The sequence below is a fragment of the Peromyscus eremicus genome, chromosome 2 (genome assembly GCF_949786415.1).
Source record: "Peromyscus eremicus chromosome 2, PerEre_H2_v1, whole genome shotgun sequence".
Classification (NCBI taxonomy): Eukaryota; Metazoa; Chordata; class Mammalia; order Rodentia; family Cricetidae; genus Peromyscus; species Peromyscus eremicus.
The window spans coordinates 81,962,914-81,984,986 of NC_081417.1; the positions used below are offsets into that span (position 1 = coordinate 81,962,914).

Below are 22,073 nucleotides of genomic sequence, written 5' to 3' on the forward strand. Positions count from 1 at the left end.
TCCCTGAGCAGGAGATCCTGTATTGTATAAAATAGAGAAAGGTGATGAACTAAGGCTTAAGAGTCCAATTGATATTCTGAATATTTGTCCAATAGAGAGAAATAAAATGTCACAGCAAAGTATCATCTTACAAAACCCAAACAAACTCTTTTTCATACAGCAATTTTTAACTTCTCACAAAACAAAATTTAGAGGGCAAACTAAGCTTGAAGTCCAAAAGTGGATAGAGTGCCTTCTGACCAATAGAAAGGAAAAGAGATTCTGTTATAAATTATGGTTCTTTGTAGCTTCTCTCCAAGGAGCCATATTCACACACACACACACACACACACACACACACACACACACACACACACACACGCCCCCCCCACACACACATTTGTTTCTTTCAAGAAAATCTCATTCTGTGGTCTAGGCTGATAGACTGGACTGGTCTTGAACTTATAGTGATCCCTGTAACTCCACTTCCCAAATCCTGGGATATGGGTGTGTTGGGAACAGGGCTGTAAGAACCAGCTTATACTTAGACAACATGACACTGATACAGATATTTGGATGAATCAGCTAAAGAAAGCTGACATTGTACATCTGGAGGGCTATGAATCAGCTTAAAATGGCTGATACTGGATTCTAGGAATTCCCAAAGTAAGTAACAATGTAATCTTCTACCTAAGCACTCCAGGCAGAGTGCCACTTTTATGTGACTCTATATAAATATAACTTTAAAATCAAGAGTCAGAGCCTGCCTGTGTGTCTGTCTGTAAGCTTGTGTGCCTACACCCACTTGAATGAAGCACTGTGTGATACCTTGTGCCTAGGTGCCTGCCAGTGTCTATTGGTCTGAGAAGCTTCCACTCAAAGTAAATAAAGAAGTCTTATCAGTCTATGACTCCTCATATTTTCTTCAGCTGTCTATTGTCACATGAACCTCACTCTTTCATAGCATCTGAACAGAGGCAATCATACCCAGCTTGAGTGAAATTTTACTGTTCAAAGAATGATAGAATTGGAGGACTTGAGATATAGTTTAGTTGTGGAGCACTTGCTTAGCATGCACTATGAATGTGTTCAATTTCCAAAAATACAGAAAGACAAGCAGACAGACAGAGAGAAAGGCAGACAGACAGGAAGAAAGAAACAAAGGAAGGAAGGGAGGGAGGAAGGAAGGAAGGAAGGGAGGAAGGGAGGGAGGAAGGAAGAAAGGAAGAAAGAGAGAAAAAGAGAGAAAGAAAGGAGGTGGAGGGAAGGAGGAAAAAACATATAAGAGGGAAGGGGTGGTGCTAATGAATGAGTCAGAAGCAGTAAGAGAGAAAGACATTTGAACACAAGGATTAGGAGGCTTGTTCAGGCTTCAGGGGAAGGGAAGTCAATGTAGGTATTTTCCGGGCACTGTGGCATTCTGAAATCTGATGGCTGTATGTTTGTTTTCTCATTGTCTCCATTTCTCTCTGCTTCTCCAACATGAATAATTGTCAGAGTTTTGCTAGGTTGAAGTATATATTCCAGGGAAATTGAATCTGCAGTTTTGCAGAATTTCATAATGCCTTTTGCAGTTCTCTATCAAATTGCTTAAATCTAGTTTATTCTACCTTCTTTGTCCTGGATGTCCTATCATCTGAGGTATTTGTACCATTGCCCCATAGGAGTTATGTGTTTCCCTTGTTCTGTGAAAACAATGTGCTGACAAACTCTATGTTTATGAGTAATTTTGTTTTTGATTTTGATTACTTGAGTGCCTGTGGAAGGAGATTGGCTTTTCTGGTTTATTCTCTCCTTGACCATTTCTTACTTTGTTTTCATTCCCCCTTTTACCAACAAAGTTCTTATACTAGTCACCAAGAATGGTTTTGGAGACCACTTGAAGTTGTATTCTTCAGGTTAAATCTAGTCTCTCTTTTTTTTAAATGATTTGTAAGGATCACACATATAAATAAACACAAATTCTTATTTACCACACCCTTACCAGGCACCAGATGCCTGAAAGGGAAGCCCAAGTTGGTTCTTTCTGTGGTTCAAACCTTATTTCTGAGTTCCCTTCTAAACATATGCGCATTCCTTATTGTACAGGACTTTCTGTTCCCAATGTGCTCCTTCTCTGAGCTCATTCAGTCATGCACACAATTACTAAATATCCACTGTATTGTCAAGCAATAAGCAACGTAAGGAAGTCTCATACCTCATAAAGAAGGATAATTTAACAGGCCGTGCTATTTTTTTTCAAGTAATTATTAATGTTACAGCAGAAGAAAGAACATTCAAGTTAATTTAAATAAGGAGGTAAACTGTTACAGATTTCAGCCATTGCTTCAACTGTTAAGATGTCCAACTAGAGAGTTTAATGCCTGGGGAACACTTTTATTTTTGTTAATCTTGTTTCTCTGTTACTGTGGCCAGGTATACTTGCATTTTAGACCAGAGCTAATACTTCCTTGCTCTTCATTCTGAGGCAGGGTTCCTTTCTAATAATTGACTAAAGTAATCCATATAAATAGCTTGCACACAGCTGACACTTGCTAACACTCAGCACGTACTACTGCATGTCCTTAGCTGTGTTAGTTTTGTGGTTACCATCCTTCTTAATATTTTTTACTTTTATCTCATCTTCTGCAGTCAGTATATTTGGGAATCAACATTTTTCTGGAATCCACCCCAATCCTTAGCCCCGTTTCTACCCAGCTTTTTCTGATATCCTACTCATTCTCCCCCCGCCCCAATCTTATCTTTACAGGTGACAATGCACCATGGATGGGACCCAGAAACTTGACAAAAGACAATTTAAAAGATGTGAATTCTGGTGTTCTTTCCACTCCAAAGAACATTTTTCTTACACACTGTTCATTTGGAAATACATTTTAGTATGTCCTACACTTTTGGAGGAAAAGAAAGTACAGAATAAGGGTTTACTAGCATGTGTCACCCAGCTGTCTGACTGAGATTACCTTTAGTTACTATGATGCTAATCACCCAGGAAGAGTTTCTAAAGAAGGCACTGTCTACATTGGATTGGCCTGTAGATGTGTCTGTGGAAAAATATTTTAGTTGAGATAATGTGTGGTGCTATTCCTTATGCAGGTAGGTGTTCCTGAGTGGAGAAATAGATCTGAACACAAATAAGCAAGCTACCATTTTTTTTGTGAGTATCCATGCACTAATTTCTCTCTGCTTTTGCCTATGGATGTGTTGTTATTATTTTTTAAAGTTTCTTCCCGGACCTCTCCCACAATGATGAACTGTAATCTGGAATTGTAAGCTGAAACAAATCCTTCTCTTCATTAAGTTGCTTTTTGTTATAATATGTTACAACAGTAACAGAAATGAATTTAAGACAGTTGTTTTTTCTCTATTTCCATATCCAAAAAGTCATATCTAAAATTAGGGTTTATTTGTTCAAATAAGCATATTGCTCTAGTATATCCTCCCTCTTTTATTTCAAATATGCCTGATCCGATACATTTTCTACTGTGACATAGAATTATATCCTTTGACACCACATTGATCACAATTTGCCCATCTCTGAAATAATAAATCTGTCATGGAGTTTTTGATGGCAAGGAGCAATAACAAGCTTGTTCAGTTTAAAGGGCAATGAGAAAATACTGTTCCATGTAACTGAAATACCAAATGTTGACTTCAGCTTTAGGCACCAGTTGTAGGTGTCAGACCTGTTTCTTCATTACTCTTTTAGTTTGCCTCCAAACTTTAGCTTTACTGTCTAGCTAACTTCCCCTTATGATGGGAAGTGGTTCAGAAAGGCATAGGCAACCTATCCCTATGGTATAAGGTCCATGTACAGAGAGACAAGCAGATCAGGGCACTTGCATTTGTTGTTGGATATATTGCAGTTCTTTTTCCACAGTTTACATATCTACTCTTGAGTACTCACTGGATCTACACAGAGATCAGGAACTATTGCCTAATGTTGGAGTTTAAAACCCATTTCCAAGATGAACCATGGAAAGATGGGGGGGCATTCTTTTCATCTGTCAGTTTGGGGGAATCAGGAACATGAGTCAAAAGGATTTCTAGCCAAAGAAATGAGTCATTATTAAGCAGTGCAATGAATGCTGGGAAAGCAGTTGACAGTGTCCTTCATTCTGAGGATGTCATCCAAGGCCTGTCACTTTGAGGATGTCATCCAAGACTGGTCACAAATCTAGCTCCAAACTAAAATTCAAATTTTCCATCATTCCATTTCTTACATTACTCTTGTCAGACTGAATTAGCTGCTCAAAATTTCCATTTCAGCGACTTTGCTCCAAATTAACTTTTTTGTCGTTGTTCATTTGGAATGTCATGTTTCTGCGTCTGATGTCTCCTCAATCTTGGTCTTCTCAGACTAAAGAAAACATACCTAGTCACCAAGACTAAAATGAGAAAATGCTATTTTCTTGTTGAGAGGATGAGTGCAAAACAATGAAGTTCAATCATTTAATCTAGATTTACATTCCGAAGCTGTCCTCTAGTAGTCTATCTGTCTGTCGGTCTGTCTGTCTATCTATCTATCATCTATGTGGTGATATGTTGTGTACCCTAATAAAATTTGCCTGAAGATCAGAGGATAGCACAAGCCACTAGAGTAAGCATACTGGTTAGACAATATTGACACACACCTTTAATCCTAGCACTGGAGAGGCAGAGATCCACCTGGATCTCTGTAAATTCAAATCTACCCTGGACTACATGAGATTGACTCAATGTGTGCAGACTGTTGCCTATACAAGTTGCCCTAATGTACCTTCAAAACAGTGTTTTCTAGTGGGTTTTTATGCCTTCACTCTTATGCTGTTCAGTCTAGACTCCAAATATGTATACAGGATGCTTCTGGAAATCCTCATATTAGTCAAGTCATCATCACCATCAACACCAAGATACTCATTAGAGAGCATGTAATCAAGGCCCAATGCAGGCCAAGTTCAATTTTCCTGGCAAAGATTCTTCGTAAGAAATATGATTTTATCAAAATTAAGGTAGACAAATGAAGATGTGGTATCTAGGAATTGCCTCATCCTAGATAACTGTTGAGTCACAGACATTGTAAATCATGGCCTCTTCAACAAATGTTGGACCCTGCTGTTCTTCTTTAGTCATGCCTTCTGGACGATTTTATTATCTGGACAAAATAATACACCAAATAAGCATCACTGAAATAAAAGTACATTACATCATGACATTATTAACCACTGACTCATTAATTTTGGATGCTCTCATCATTTTTATCAGTTTTGAAAAATTCTATTCTAATTTCCTTTTAGAATAAATAAGCATGTGAATAAATGATGACATGAAGGCATTAAGAAATCAAATTATGGAATGAGATATCAATTGCAATTTTGGAACAAGCACATTGTAAGCACAGTTATAGTTTATTTTGATTTCAAATATTAATGAATGGTGAACATCTTCAACCAAGCTTTTAATGATATAAGAATTCATATGGCTTCAACTATTTTTCTTCTTGTAGAGAACAATATTTTTCAACAGCATGAAAGTTACCATTGATTATTCAAATGCATAAAATATGACTTAGAAAGCTGGAGTGATGTCTCAATGGTTAAGAGCACTGGCTGCTCTTCCAGAAGACAAAGGCTCAATTTCCAGCACCCATCTAGTGGCACACACATATCTGTAACTCCAGCCCCAGGGGATCTGTCACCATCTTCTGGCCTCCAGAGACACTGCACTCATGTGGTGCACAGACATACATGAGGCAAAAAACCCAAACATGCAAAATAATAAAACTAAATAAGCTTAAATATAATATGACTACAACAGAGTTAGACTGGAAACTCCAGAAGATAAATGCTCATCGGATAAAGGAGATGTATCCAAAAGAAATAGGACTTGATTTGATGGAATTCTCATTTTTAAAATCTAGGATGATTTGAGCAATGAAATAGGAAATGGTGTTAATTTATAAGTCTTAAAATAACACTCTTTAAATTCACTAGCATGAGTAATTATTGTATGAATAAATGAACAACTCAATAAAGAAATAGAGAGAAACAGACACACCTTCTTGTATTACCACTATTGGGTTGCCTTCTCTAGCCTCTATATGAAGTCTTTTGCCTTGTCTTATTATATCTTGTCTTGTCATGTCTGGTTATTGTCTCTTAGAGGCCTTTTTTTTTTCTGAAGGGAAATGAAAGGAAAATGGGTTTGGGGGAGAGGGGATGCTGAGGGGAGCTGAGAGGAGTGAACCTAGGGGAAACAGTGGTTGCAATGTATTATATGAGAGAAGACTCTATTTTCAATTAAAAATAGATTAAAAAAGAAAAAATAATGTATTGTTTTCCATATTTATATCAAATATAAGTATTATATTATAAACATGTATTATAAATGCAGAGTAAATTATCACAATTCCATTAAAATATATAATTTTTAAAACTTAATATTTGCAGTTCTAAAGGTCAGAAAATTGAAGTAGATTGTAACAATCTAAAATAAAGGTATTGGCAGGAATGTAATCCTTTCTGAAAGGTTCAAGATAAAATCTATGTTCTTGTCTTTTCCAAACTCTATAGGTTCCTGCATCCTCGGATTGTGGCTCCTTCAATCATCAACATAAGAGACAACCTTGGAGTATTTCTGTCTCACTCTGATACAGTTTATATTCCTCCCTCTTCTACATTTGAAGGGACTGTGCAATTATAATGGACCTTCTGGATAATTGGGAATAGTCTTTTCCCAGGTGACCACATTGTGTCTATAATCATAGTTCTCCTTTACAATGAAATATAAACACACACATACACACACACACACACACACACACACACACACACACACTTGCACATGCATGTGCATGCACATTCTGGGTTGTAGGATGTAACTTTTTGGAGGGAAATACTACTCTGTCATATAGACTTTTATTTGATAAATGTTAAGGAAATGATGTAAAAATTACCACTTGGCCTACACTACTGTGATAATTATTGTTTGAATCAGTGGGTCCTCCAATTAGGAATGATGGGAAGCAGATCAGTTGAATAATTTCAGTCTCAACATATATGATATTTGCTAATTACAAATGGAATAATTGCTTTTACATACAGAAATATGATAGACACTACCATAACCAAGTAATTAGTGAGCCATGGGACACCTATAAACTACCAAATATGTGAGTAATTGGACTACCCAAAGGAGAGGAAAGGGTGGAGGGAAAATAAAATAGAGTATATGTAGGAATAATGACATAATTATCCACATTTGATGGGAATCATAAGCCAGATATCCTAGAAAAACAAAGCATTCTAAGAAAATGGAACATGGAAACAATCCACAAAGCACAACATGATCAGATCTCTTAAACTAGTGCTAAGATATTAGGATAAAATAAGGCAGGACACACTTTGCACTCAGAATCAGCAATGAGGATTCTGGGAGAAGCCAACCAGAAAAACAAATCTGGGAGAACAAAAATTGTACATTTTCAGAGAAAGGTAAGAGTAAAAAGCACAAGCAGGCCAATCTGTAATTGTGTAACATGAAAACATATACCAGAATTATGAAGAAAAATGACTTATCTCCACTGTCCAGCTCTAGAGGAAAGATGTGCTTGGCATCTCAGGCAATATATATATATATATATTTTATATTTATATATATTATATATATTATATATATGGTGAAAGTACTCGGGGGCGGGAAATAATAGTGAATTCAGAATTTTGAAGATATGCAAAGGATGACACAATATTTTAGGTGAGAGTTAGGTGTTGATTCTTTCAGACTTGATTTACATATTCTATACAGTTACAATCAAACCCTGTTAGGGATTACTGTAAAAATGAACACAATGTTTCTGAAATTCTTTTGGAATGCATAGGGCCTCGAATAGTCAAAATACATTCTAAAAATAAAATGTTAGCCAACATGAAGGACAAGTATAATTTGATATTAAGATTTATTTAAAAAGCTGACATCTTTGAGGTCCTAGGTTTCAGGATGCAAATTTTCCTGATACTTTGTTTCAGAGTTCACTTCTTTTGAGCTCATGTGACCCAGGGACATGAAGACATCTGTTTCTCCTCAGAAGCCTCTGCAGAAGCAGACAACTGTTACCAAGTCACTTTGTGTGTTCCAGACACACGCAAGGTTTTTCTGGAACTGTCTGTCCTTAAAACTGGTGTTACTTAGTTTATTTATTATTAGTATTCAGAGGAATACTAATGAACACTATAGGTGTCTTCAAGATAAATATACATATACATAAACAGAAATAGAGTTAGAAGGATAGATAGAGGATAGATAGATAGATAGACAGACAGATAGACAGACAGACAGACAGACAGACAGATGGCAGATAGATAGAGCATAGTCAATAGATAGCAAACAAATAGTAAATGATAGATGGTAGTCCAGATACAGAAATACATTGACACAGAGTATATAGATCTGCTTGGGGGAAATTGAAGAGACTGAGTTGGAAAAAACTGAATTTTTTTTCAGAGCTGCATAAGGATTCAGGTTACTGAGTGCTACAGCTCCTAGGATCTATCAGTTTTGCCAAAAAATTCTAACTTGCATATTAGCTCAAATTCTCATCAATTATTTCTGGGAAATAATATGAAATGGTAGTTCTGTATTTTAAATCACTTTATAGTGATGAAAGTTGTGTCTTGTATCTTTTTCAATTTTTTTCTCTTGAATTATCAATATTTAAGCATACCCTTGCATTTTCTGCATCTTAGCATAATTCAAATCCATCCTAACAGTCAAAACATACAAATTCAAAAAATAATGTTGCTGTAAACAAAGCTAATTTATTTCAGTCCCACAAAGAATTCTGACGTGCTGCTGTAGTTTGTGACCCAAAGTCACACACATAAATTCATGTAACCATCTCCCATAAAAAGGGATAGAATAAAAAAGAAATGTGAATATTTTCTTTTATTGTGATCTCTCCAGGCTTCGGATGTAACTGTACAGTTCCTGCCAATTTCAGAAGGCTATAATAAGAATCAAAGTGGACCAAAACTAAAATAATAAACGAGTAGATCATCTTTTCTTGGATTAAAAACTGTATAATATGGAACATGCCTTTGGAAAATGCAGTTCTGAGTTTGAATCTTAGCTCCACATTTCCTAACTAAGGAATTCTGCCAATCCTTTCCCATTTTCTTGGCCTCTGTGCTTATGTCTGTAAGAGAAGGATGACCACAGCAGTGTCACGGGATGGTCGTGAGTGTAAAATGTGATAATCAATATTATGCTCCCCATCCAGGGCAGGACACCTGGTTGTATTTTGGGCAAACAAGTTCCCTCTCCACCAAGTGGAATGAGGGACCCAGAGGCTGCTGAGCATCAAGAGCTGGGAGAAGGCTGTCAACAGTAGAACATAACAATTTATAAATTTCTATTTCACAACAAGCCCTGGAACATTCATCGTCCATGGAAATACACAAGTGCTGAGCCCAGGGCTGGTTCCCTGCCACAGAGTCCAACGCAAATGCACCTGAATGACTAACGTGTGCTGTGTGACTCATCCAACCCTGACTGCATCTGGGCCCATCTGCTGAGCAGAGCCACCCAAACCAGGAAGGGCCAGTGAGGGTTGCTGAAGAGCTCTGGGAAGAGGGAGTTCAGCATGTCCTTAAGGTGTGTTAGGGAAATGGCTCCTAACCATTATCTTTCAGGCTCCATGAAAAGCCAGAAAGTTTTTCTATGCATAGTCACATGTTGTCCTGGGACTGTTCCTGTTTTAGCAGGGGGGAAAAAAGCCACATTCCAGCTAGGGTATAAGAGACTTTCCCTAGGCTGCATAGACAGATTCTGTTGGCTACTTTTATGTCAACTTGACACAATCTATAATCATTTGAGAGGAGTGAACCTCAACTGAAAAAAAAAAAAAAAGTAGTGTCTCCATAAGATAAGGCTGTAGGCAAGCATGTAGGGCATTTTCTTAATTAGTGATTGATAGGAGAGAGCCCAGACCATTGTAGGTGGTGCCATCCCTGGGCAGGTGGCCCTGCATTCTGTAAGAAAGAAGGCTTAACAAGCCATGTGGAGCAAGCCAGTAAACGGAGCCCCTCAATGGCCACTGCATAAGTTCCTGCCTCCAGGTTCCTTCCATATTTAAGTTTCTGTCCAGACTTCCTTCAGTGATGAACAGTGATGTGAAAGTGTAAGCCAAATAAGCCCTTTCCTCCTCAAGTTGTCTTCAGTCACGGTGTTTCATCGAAGCAACAGTAACCTTAATTAAAACAGACTCCAAAGCTCTTTTTCCTTAACCATTTCTATTTGGCACCAGGCAGGGTGTTTGCTGAGCTACATTGTCTTGGGAGTTAGAGAATGCGAGTCAGAAGGATGCTATTAGGTTCCACTGTCTTTCAAAAAACCACCCAAAGCCTCACGTGCTGGTGGAGTCCCAGACATATAAAGTTGACCTTGGTTGCTAAACTGCCTATTCTGATTTTGTCGTCTGTCATGACTCCCTGAGTCCTTCCTTACAAGAATGTAGTTGGACATTGATGAGAATACAGCCTTACATCCTTTCGCTTGGTTCTGTGGACCAACTACCAACCTGGATGATGCTGAGATTAGAAGCTAGCCTGAAATCTCGCCTTCTAGCAATCTCCAAATTGGCACACATCCAAAGCTCCTCGATGTGCAGTTCCATAAGAACCTGAGCCTCCAGTGCACAAGTTTTCCTTTCAATACAAGCTCACAAAAAAAGGAATCCCATTATTAGTGCCAATGCTGAATCTAGGACCGTGACACATAGCGGATCTCCAATGACAATTAATTGAAAGAACAAATGACACAACTGGAAATATGTAACTGGAGTGCAATGGGGAGGTACCATTCAGGAGAGTGCCTGAGTTCAGATTCACAGAACCCATGTCAAAAACATGGTGTGGATGTTGCATGCCTGTAATCCTAGTCCAGGTTGAGGAGTGATAAATGGATCCTAGAGCCTTCTAGCCACCAGTCTAAGCAAGAAGTGAGTGCTGGGTTCCCTGAGAAATTCCTTCTCAAAAGATAAGTAGAAAGTGATTGAAGAAATAATCAACACACACACACACACACACACACACACACACACACACACACACACACACAAGAGGGGGCATTGTATAAATTCTCACAAGTAAAACTCACTTGTCTACAATATCTTAAATAGAAAGGGATAGATCAGAGATTCAGAGACAGAGAAAGAAACCTTTATTTCATTCATAAACCTAAATAAACAGAGTCTTTATTTAGTGATTATAATGAACTGAACATAAAATAATAATACAGGGACTTTTTCTGCAGAAATAAAATCATAGCTTCAGATATTGTACAAGGTGAGGTCCCTGCCAGCCTCTCTGTTCATGAAGTCAATATACTTGTGGATTTTTCTATAGGAATTAATTCAAGGGAGTTTCTGGGGGTGCACACATATTCACTTCATATCGCATGCAGCTGTTTCCTTTGCAATTAATGAAATACCATGAGGTTAGATTGCTGATGATGTTCTTTTCTGTTATGTCTTTGAAAAACACACCTCCATTGTATTTTAATGTGCTTAGTTTGCTTTGGTAGTTTAATGGAATTGACTGTTGGTCACATTGATATGATTTTATAAATGGTGGTACCCAGAACAAATGTAAAGTGGTATAAAAAAAATTAGGGTGGGGGAATGTGGTTTTTCTTCTAGAAAACAATTGCAGTTGTTTGCAAGAAGTCCAGCTAAAACCAGTCTCTGCTCTGTGGGGCTCTTTAAGGAAGTCAGGGGTGCACTGAGACCCACAGAGGCAGCAGTTGTCTCTTTTCCCCACGACATAGTCTTTCCACAAGGTTTGTCCTGTTGTATTTTCAAAATTCATCTTCTTACATTTTTTTATCCTGGATGTCTAGATAAGAATAATGAATGTATTTCAGTGGTTTACATAGAACTATAATGATAAAAGAAACTGAACACATTCATTTCTAAAGATTTATTTTTTATATTTAATTATGTGTTTGCTTCTGTGTTTGTGACTATGCCTGTGATTATAGGTGTCAGTGGAGACCAGAGGTGCTGGATTCCCTGGAGCTGGAGTTACAGGTGGCCGTGTGCTGCTTGACATGAGTTCTGGGAACTAAACTCAGTCTTCTGCAACAACTCTATGCACTCTTAATCATCGAGCCATTTCTCCAGCCCTATGAATGAGTGAGTTCTTAAGTACATGTCTTGGAACACATTGGAAAAGAGGGACAGTGACCTAGAAAGAGGGCATGTTTAGAAAGCTGCCAACTCTGGTTCTTGTTGAAGCTCAGATCTCAATTTCTCTGTCTCTAAAATGAAGGGACTTGATACAACAACTTTGAGTCAGTTTATGACAGAACTTCCTACAGCTAAATATATGTACATCACAAGATCCAGCAATTCTCCTGCTAAATATATATCAACAGAAGCAAGTGGACTTGTCTACCAAGACATGTGTAAGAGATATCTTAACAGAATAGTTACATATATTTGAGAAAGGGTTTCTCTGTGTAGTCTTGGTTGTCCTGGAATTCACTCTATAGATCAGGCTGGCCTCACAGCCTCAGAGATCTGCCTGTCTCTACCTCCTAAGTGCTGGGATTAAAGGCCTGTAACACTACACCTGGTTAAAAGTAACATTTTAAAGCTAGTAGTATTCTATGTGAGCATTAACACTAAAATATACTATAATAACCCCAAAGAATGTTATATATCAAAGGCAATGAGCACCCCAAAAAAGGTTGTATATTATAATATTGAAAAATATTTCTAGAATAAAATATTCCATAATATATGATGCTATTTGTAAACACATCAACAGTTGACAAAACCAACTTGCAGTGAGAAAGTTGTTTTGGGATTAGATAGATCTGAATTCTAATCTTGAACTTGCAAATAAATGACTATGGAGTTTGGAACAAGTTGAATTACCTCTCGAAGTTGTTTGGTTCTCTATATGGTATATAAAACATTCAAGATATCTTTCAATTAAAGTTCACAGAAAACAGTGAATCTGGCTCCTGGTGTTGCACACTCTGACACCAAGTTTCCCTTTTGATGTGTGTTAATAGATTCGAAGGCATTTCTAATTTGACTGCTGTTGGTTTCTATTTTTTTCACCTTTCCATACATTTTGATTCTACTTTGTTTGTTCTATGCTTCCTCCCACCCTATCTGTCCTTTTCCTCCTCCCCCTCCTTTCCTTTTCCATACACTTCTCTCCATATTTCCATCTTTCCTAGTCTTCATCTTATTTTTGGTTTGCTAAGGTTCCACTCTGAAGAAACAACTCAAAGCTCTGCCAGCACTAAAAGAAGTTGCAGGTATTTCCTCACAGTCTCTAATTTGTGTCTCTCTCCCAATTTTCACATCTCGGGTTATAGGTTAAGTCCATCATATTAGTATGTACACATGTACATTATATGTGGGGTCATTCCTGAGTTCAAGATACAACTGTGCCAGGGCAGAAATATGTAATAGCTTGTGAGAAAGGAAATGGCATTGAATTATTCTGAGGTTCATTTGCCATGTCTACATTAACTGCAGCATCACCAAGTCATAACTCCCCAATCAACTGCCTCGAACTCATAGCATGGGACTCCAAGATTCCAAAATGAATGTCCACTCTCACATACCTACTGGTAGCAAATACTGTCCTCCATTTTTTTTCTTTTCCTCTACTTAATACATTTTCTCTACAGAGATAATTTTTTTTAGAATGTCTCAACAATACCTCATTACTCTTTTGTTTCAGTCCCTCCAACACAGCATAATGTACTTGGAATATTTTGAAGTCCTCAGTATCACCCACCAGGATTATAAGGGTTCTTCCTTCTAATACCTATCTGCCACCATCCTCTCAGTTCACTATAGTGACCTTACTTTTATCCATCTTAAGGTCTACTCATTGCAAGCCTTTATAAGAACAGTCTCCAAGGTATCCTAGACAGCTCTTCCTCAGCAGTCTAATATTGCATCTGGAGAGACTTCCCAAGACTAGTCTGGCTAAAGTAAGTTTTCTACACCCTAATTCGCCATATCATTCTGTTTTATTTTTGTTACAGTACTTCACATGGTCCCAGTTATCTACTATAGTTTTATGTTGTTCATATGCTTGATGGAGTCAGATGTTGTTAATAGTATTGGAATAGTATGTGGTGAGTTTTGTAATATTCAGTCTTACAATCTAGATTCTCAGTATTCTTTCTCGTTGTTGAATGCAATAATTCTATAATCCTTCCAAAAGAAGCTGTGTGTTCTTTAGTAAAAGAATGGAGCCTAGGTGTTTCCTTCTCCTCTAACATAACCAAGTGCACTGATGTTCTCTTGCTTGGCATACTAATTAGATTTTTGTCAACTTGACCCAACTAGAGTAACCTGGGAAGAGGGAACCATAGTTGAGTAATTGCCACCGTTAGATTGGCTTGTGCTTTTGTCTGGGGGCATTTCTGTTTAATGATTGATGTAGGAGGGCTCAGTCCACTGTGGGCAATGCCACTGGAAGGCAAGTGGTTTTGGTTATGTAAAAAAACAGGCTGAGCAAGCTATGTGGGACAAGCCAGGCAGCAGCACTCCTCCATATCCTCTGCTTTAGTTCCTGCCTCCGGGTTCCTACCGTGAACTTCTGCCCTTTGATGATGGATTAGACCTGGGAGTTGCAAGATAGAATAAACTCTTTCCTCCACAAGTTGGTTTTGATAGGTATTTTATCATAGCAATGGAAAACCGAACTAGCATACTCTGTCTAGCCATTCCCAGACTTTACCTGACAGTGGAAACTTTATAACAAATTCCTCCTTTCTTTACTCATTTTCACATGATCTGAGAAACGAGTTTCCTACAAAGGAGAAATGAATGTTTGGAGTATGTCTAGAATACTGTATCAGAAGTTCTAACAGCTGAGCTCCAGCTGATTAACTTCTTGCTTACAAGTTGTATTTACGATAGAATAAACATGATTTTGTAATTTTTAAAATCCTCGTCTGTATTTATCTACTAAAGAACTCAACTACTTAAAACAAATACCTTGGTGAACTTAATGCTTTGCTCTGCAGCAATGCACAGAAATACCGTGCGTGTGAACAAACGTATGTATCCCCCAAATCTGAACTCCATTTAAGACTTTTTATTGTGATGGATATGGAAAATGTATTCTGCACACATACACTTAAACAAAGACTGTCATGATCATCCCTCAAGACCTTCCCCCTCCCTTCAAAGCCGGGGTGGATATAGAAAAAAGAAGAAAATAAAAACATATCAAAAGAGATTGACAGTGAAATGTACCATAAATATTTTGGAATTTGATCTGTGGTTTAACACATGGTAGCTGTTCGACATTGACAAATGATTTCACCTCCTTAGCTGTAATTTTCTCAGTAGTGTGACATTTAACACCTGTTCTCTTCTTTGCTGGATTGTTGTTGTAGAATCTAAATGAGTTTACAAAATCCTTGAGTATTCAGAAAATGTCAGCTCTTGTCATCAACCATAAGTCACTGCAATTACAGTCTTTGCTTGGGATGCAGTCGAGCGAAGGAGCTGGGTTGCTTTGGTGCTCCTTGAAGAAACCAATGGCCTTACCAGAAGGATTGCAGCTCTTTTATTTTTCCTTAGGAAAATTAATCTCAGCTGAGTTCAGCCTCTGAGGAGGAGGTTAAATGTTTGTAAACAATTATGCAAAAATAGTCACATGCCTTTCTCCAGACCTAACCACCACATGAGCGAGAAATAATGTGGATGCTGTGGATGCTGTGGATGAGTGGAGCATTTCATTTTGTTTGCCTTGAAAGCTAAGGATTACTGTATGATGTCGAAAGCCATTTCACCTTCAGGGTGAAGGTGAAGGAAGTATGGTTTGTCTCTGTTCTCTTTCAAGGACAATGTTGGGTTTTGGGAGAGGAGAATGCATCTGGGATTTTGTGAATACCTATTGTTCAGAGGTAAATATTAATAGAAATACTCACCCTACATTATCTGCCAAAATTAGCCTTCTTCGTGCCCTGTGGCTGTATTTTTATCTCTGAGATCATCATGAAAGGATGAGTCCTGAAAGGGGTTATAAAACATTCCTACAGCTGTGAGGACTTTATTCACTGATCAAATAGGGTCAAGATAGGAGGGACCGTGTGTATTTACATTCTAATACAAATTTATTTCTAACTACTTAGAAAAATCTGATGGAGTCTTCACTTTTCATTTCCTAATAAGCCCCAGTTTCTTCAAAGTCAGTTTAATAATAAATTATATGAAAATTGCCACTTTGCATGTTAGTTTTATGTCCACTTGACACAAGCTATTGTCATCTCAAAGGAAGGGACCACAATTGAGAAAATGCTTCCATAAGATTGGCCTGAAGCAAGCCTATAGAGTATTTTCTTAATTAGTGATTGATAGGGGAAAGCCTAGCCCTTTGTGGGCTGATGGTCCTGGGTACTACAAGAAAGCTTGCTGAGCAAGTCATGAGGAAGAATTCAGTAAGCAGCATTCCTCCATGACCTCTGCATTAACCCCTGCCTCCAAGTCTCTGCAGTGTGAGTTCCTGTCCTGACTTCCTTCCGTGATGAACAGTCATGTGGAAGTGTAAGCTAAATAAACTCCTTTCTCTTTGACTTTCTTTTGGTCATGGTGTTTCATCACAGCAATAGTAACCCTAAGACACCCCTGAAGGACAAAATATTTTAAAATTTAAGGGATTATTTTCACACTGATTTTCCTATGAAAGACAAACCCATTGTTCTAATTTCATTTAGTTTCATTAATTTTTTGTATGTACGGAATTTGTTTGTATATTTACATGCAAACACATAGTATAAGGTTCTTTGGGAAAAGGTTGAAAAAGGTAAGCCTTCCAGAGAAAATAGCCGAATCAGCATTTATGTTATTCGGCTTCTTCGAAAACCCAGAGTTCTAAAACAAAACATTCAACAGATATATTTTATTCATTGTTCATTTGTTTAGATCTGTATACTATATGTTAATACCTTTAGGGAAATTAGAGTGCATTATTTTAAAGGGAGATATGTAATAAATAATACCTATCAGTATGCCTTAAAGAAAATGGTTTAAGACATAATGAAAAAATTGGACTTTAAAATAGCTATTTGTTTGGGCCTCTCTCTGGGTATAAATATCATAATACCTTCAATAAAAAAAAAACAATCCAAAGTGCTCTTGCTCTTTCTCTGTCTCTCTCTCTCTCTGTGTCACTCTTTTGTCTCAGCCTCTCTCTCCCTTTGTCTGTCTGTCTCTCTCTCTGACTCTGAAATTAGAGAATGGGATAACATCTGGTCTCCTGTTCTCAATGTTGATGGGGATTATTTAGTATAAAAATGCACTTCAGACTATGTAAAAATACTATAAAAGAGATACAAGAGAACTTCACATAGATGATGAATGAATTCTTGGTAGACAATAAGTCTAGTGTATCATTTACATAGATATCTCACATGGTATGTGGACACTCTGTATCTCTTCAAACATATCTTCCAGCCTCCTGTTATAAGTATAGAAGCTCCACTACTTAAGAATGTTGAAGTCACAATTGTCCACAGATCTTCACTAGGTTTCCTAGGAGAATGAGAGCACGTTGTCTAGACTCGGAACAAACAGATGGATAGTCACATGAAATCAGTTTGATCTTGTCCATCCTCTTGTTAAAATTAATTCATGTCACAGCATTGCTTGAAGTAGAATGCTTTCACAGAATCACTCAAGGATGAAGAAAATCAACATACAAAGGTCCTTGGATAAGTTTACAAGACAGCTGATAAAAAAAATATAATTTAGAATAAACGCTATTAACATTTCTAACTCCTCGGAAATTTGGCTTTATATAAATGTCTAGCAATGCTTTAGATATATTACTAAACTGGTTCATATATGCAGCTCTTTAGAATTTAGGCTTTACTGCAAGACTCATCTGTAGTCATAGTTATTGATGCTGTGAACATCTCAGGCATATGTCAGAAGATACCATATTTTAGGAATATATGGTAAAGTGACTAATTACTCACAAGATGCCAATGACATACAGCCCTATAAGCTATGAATGTAACCCTATAGAGCAATAACATTTGTGCATATGAGGTGTAGTAAAGAATATTGTGTTAATAGATTTTCCTGTTTTATCTGTATGTGTCCTAAATGCAATTACACATGTACTTATAAGAGTACAGCATAGGACATTTCACTACAGAGGCAGGAAAGAAGATGGCATATGATATAATTGTGATTTTGAAGATAAAGATTCTAAGAAGAAAGGAAGCAAAAAGTGAAACTCTAGAAGCCATAGGGGGAAAAAAACCAAATGAACTCCACCTCCAAAACTGTCCCAAAGAGCAAGACACTTGTAAACACAATTTAGACTCACTGTATTAGAAAACAATGTATCTTTCTTTTCTTAAGCCATTGACTTTTAGTAATTTGTTGCAATTCTAATGGTATATTAATACTGTGTAGACTCCAAGTCACTGGTGATATCATTTTCATTGTTAACAATCCATAAAGCCAAAATGGGCTTGAGGTTTGCTAATCTTAGAATCTCAACAATATATGCTACATCTTCAATAGATTGAGGATGGAAAGTCTTTATCGTGAAGGCAGATGAAGCCAAGTTAACACCTAGTATTAATCCAGAGTGATGTAGCTGTTTATGTGTTACTTAACTTCCCCATGCTTTGATAGTCTCATCTATAAATGAGAGTCATTAATAGTATCATTACTCAAAAGATTTAGGTCATCGTGAGAAAAATAATACATGCTTGCTACTTACTTTATTTTTATTTTTCTTGTCAGAAAACCCTAAAGACAGAAGGCAAGAATCAAGTAGAAGTAGCTAAGACAGAAATCTACATTGTCACAAACATGAAAGTAAATCCATAGAAAAATTAGCCCTTTGCAATAATCTGTCTAGATTTTGCCCTGTGTCTGCTTGCTTCCATGTAATCCCCAGTCCCATACACACCAATTCAGAATCCAGGTGAGAACACCTGATGAAATGACCTTAGGCAAAATTACCATTCTGATTTAGAAACCTAGAAAACAATTGGCCATTGAAGAATTATTTTTTTAAGGTTTAAAAATTATGTTTGTTATTATTGTTGCTGTTTTTATTTATTAATTTAGCTTATATTAATTTATATAATATTATATATTATACAGCCACAGTTTCCCTTCCGTCCTCTCCTCCCAGCTTCTCCTCCCACCTCCCCTCTGCCCCCATACCCACTCCTCCTCCAATTCTATTCAGAAAAGGGCAGGTCTCCCATGAGTATCAACAAAACATTGTATATCAAACTGCAATAAGACTAAGCACCTCCTCTCATATGAAGGCTGGACAAGGCAACCCAGTCTGATGAGTAGGATCCCAAGGCTGGCAAAAGAATAAGAGACGGCCCATGTTCCCACTGTTGGGAGTCCCAGAAGAAGACTAAGCTACACAACTGTAACATATTTGCATAGCTCAGTCCCACGCAGGTTAGTTGATTCTATGGGTTTTCTTTTGCTATAAAAATGCTAGGCTAACAACCAAAAATGTGAAGAATTATTCTATCAATTAAAATCCAGTGAATTTCTATGCTTAAGTGGGTTGAAACACTGACACCCCAGTCTCTCTAAGACTATACAAGTATTAGTCCTAGACATCTCTTATACAGGAAAAAGTTTCAATCTCCAACAAAATTATGTAGCTGGTAATGTAATAAATGTCTTATTTTGAATTCTAAGTTTTCATGAATAATTCCTGATTTATTTCTGAATTCCATCAAATTCACAGTGGAATAAATTAGATTCACCGATCTACTTTTTTCCCCAAATGTCCTGGAAGGAGTGCCAATAATTAAACATGGTATCTATGATCAACTTTGGATTAGTTGAGATCAAAAACTGATTTTTCAGTTATGCTGTATGCATTTCAAGTGTTCAAAATTTGTTGATCTAGTGGCTACTACATTGGGAAATGAAGTTTTCTTATTATATAATTGGGAACCAAATGGTGAGTTCAACTTTGAGATTTTCTACACTATAGCATTCCAATTCTAATTCAGACTAGGACTGTGGGACCTACTGTACTGTATATGTTAAAGTGTTAGATTATATTTTAATACAGAACCCTGTAAAGATATGCCCACTGCCTTGGAGATGTGACATTATGTAGCATAACTTTATAGGCTTAGGAAACACTTATTTGGGCCAGTGAGAAGGCTTTGAAGGTAAAAGTGCTTGCTGACAAGCCTGATGATGAGTTCCATTTCCCAAATCCACATGATGGAAGGTGAGAACTGACTCCTAAATGGTACCCTCTGACTTCCACCTATGTGCTGTGACAGGTATATACACACAGAGAGACACACACAAAAATAAATAAATAAATAAAAATATTTTTTAAAAGAAACACTTATTTGAAATAATCTTTGGAAAAGAATGAAGTAACACAGTCAGAATAATTGGAAAATGAAGAAATAAAGCCATGGGCAGGCAAGTCCATAATAAATAAAACATATAGATAACCATCTACTTTTCTGTGAGATAACAAGATCTGAGCTAAGAGGAGCCTTGAGACATAGCTTGATGATGCCAATGATGGTGTAACAGTCCTGAACCTGACTTACAGTTCTAACAGTCATGGACTGAGCAGTCAGATTCACTCTTACTCTGAACATGTGGAAATGCTGCTCAAAAATGGTAATGATAAAACTGTACTGACTGTGATGGTCAGTCTTGATTGATGCATTTGGAATCAACAGTCCTCTAGACAGGTCTGTGAAGGCATTGTCAGGAAGCATTGACCATGGGGGCACCTTCTACCAGCGGTGCTGGATATGATGAGATCCAAGGACAAGTCAGTGTTTCTTGGTTGCCCATTTATGCTGGTGGGTGCATTCAGCTCATAGTTGTTGGTCACTGCCATAAGTACCTTAGCTTTCCAACATGGACTGAAGACTAACCATTCTCTGATCATCACCCAGGTCTTTAGTGCCAGATTGGTGCTGCTGTGACATCCGGCCTTATAAACTGAGCATCTGCTATGTTCTCAGCTTTTCCAGTATAAAGAAAACAATTGTTGGACTACTTACCCCATGTTGTGTAAGTTAATCTAACATGTCCACTGTTGCAATATACGTATTTATATATTCGTTTCACCAGCATGCTTATTCAAGAGAGCCTTGACTAATATGCAATACTCTAAAATTGAAATAAATACAGAAACTGTGCCTGGAGAATTAGGGACAGAGCTCAGCTAAATGTTTACATTTTCAAATATATTCACAGTGGCAAGAGAAGTAGCAGAAAGGATGGAAATCCTGTGTTTTACAAGGACAGGAACTGTGGAGTCTAAACTGGAAGAGCTTAACTAGGTTTTGAGTATAAAGCTTGGGCCATTAAACATCACAGGAACTTTGAAAAAAAAAAAAAAGAACCTATATGCAAATACAGAAAGGTACCAAAGAAACCATCTCCTTCTGGCAGCTCATAGAAAAAGAAAAACCTCTTTAGTGAGAAAATAAAAAGCCTAGAATGTGCTATGGAATATGTTAACTGAGGATTTGTTACTTGTATGGAGTAGGATCACAAGTGAAGAAAATAATGAAAAAAATACCACCATAAGACCATTGTAAACTTCAGGATTGAGGCTTGCACTAATGACAAGAAATCACATAGTAGAGATAATTCTAAAATCAAGAGGATATGTGTTTCTCATTGACAGCAGGAGATGGTGTGGTGGGAAAGACCACCATGGAAAATAAACACATAATCCAAAGTTACAATTTACTTAAGGAAATGATCCACCACACGGGAGATGAACAAAAACAGAAAAGTACAAAATTAATATCCACAGAAATTGAAATTAGAGAACATGAGAAAGAAGCTATCAAATAAGTGCTTTTAAAATGATTAAAGGTAACAGAGAAAAACAAAATTAAAGTAAAAAATTAGAAATTAAAAAATATGAATAATTTGAACTTGAAAAGGAATTGATGCCATAAAGAACAAAAAAAACATATGTAATCTTTCATCTGCTGGGTTATATAGTGGATTAGTCACAGCTGAAGAGAAAAGCAGAGATTTGGAAGATCAGAAAAGGCAAAATTGTCTGATCCAAGCACAAAGA

At 37.2% G+C, this 22,073-nt stretch overlaps 1 long non-coding RNA gene across 3 annotated transcripts in view; it reads left to right on the forward strand.

Moving 5' to 3' along the window:
- The first annotated feature begins 3,221 nt into the window (after window positions 1-3,221).
- Window positions 3,222-22,073, forward strand: part of LOC131903716 (uncharacterized) — a 49,570-nt gene continuing 30,718 nt past the window's right edge. Inside the window, exons 1-5 of one of the 3 annotated variants that reach the window (XR_009377569.1) lie at window positions 3,222-5,346; window positions 6,528-6,694; window positions 9,380-9,606; window positions 11,992-12,145; window positions 13,860-13,971. This is a non-coding gene — a long non-coding RNA (uncharacterized LOC131903716). The remainder of the gene's footprint in view (window positions 5,347-6,527; window positions 6,695-9,379; window positions 9,607-11,991; window positions 12,146-13,859; window positions 13,972-22,073) is intronic. The other 2 variants (XR_009377571.1, XR_009377570.1) reach the window with 2 other exon arrangements.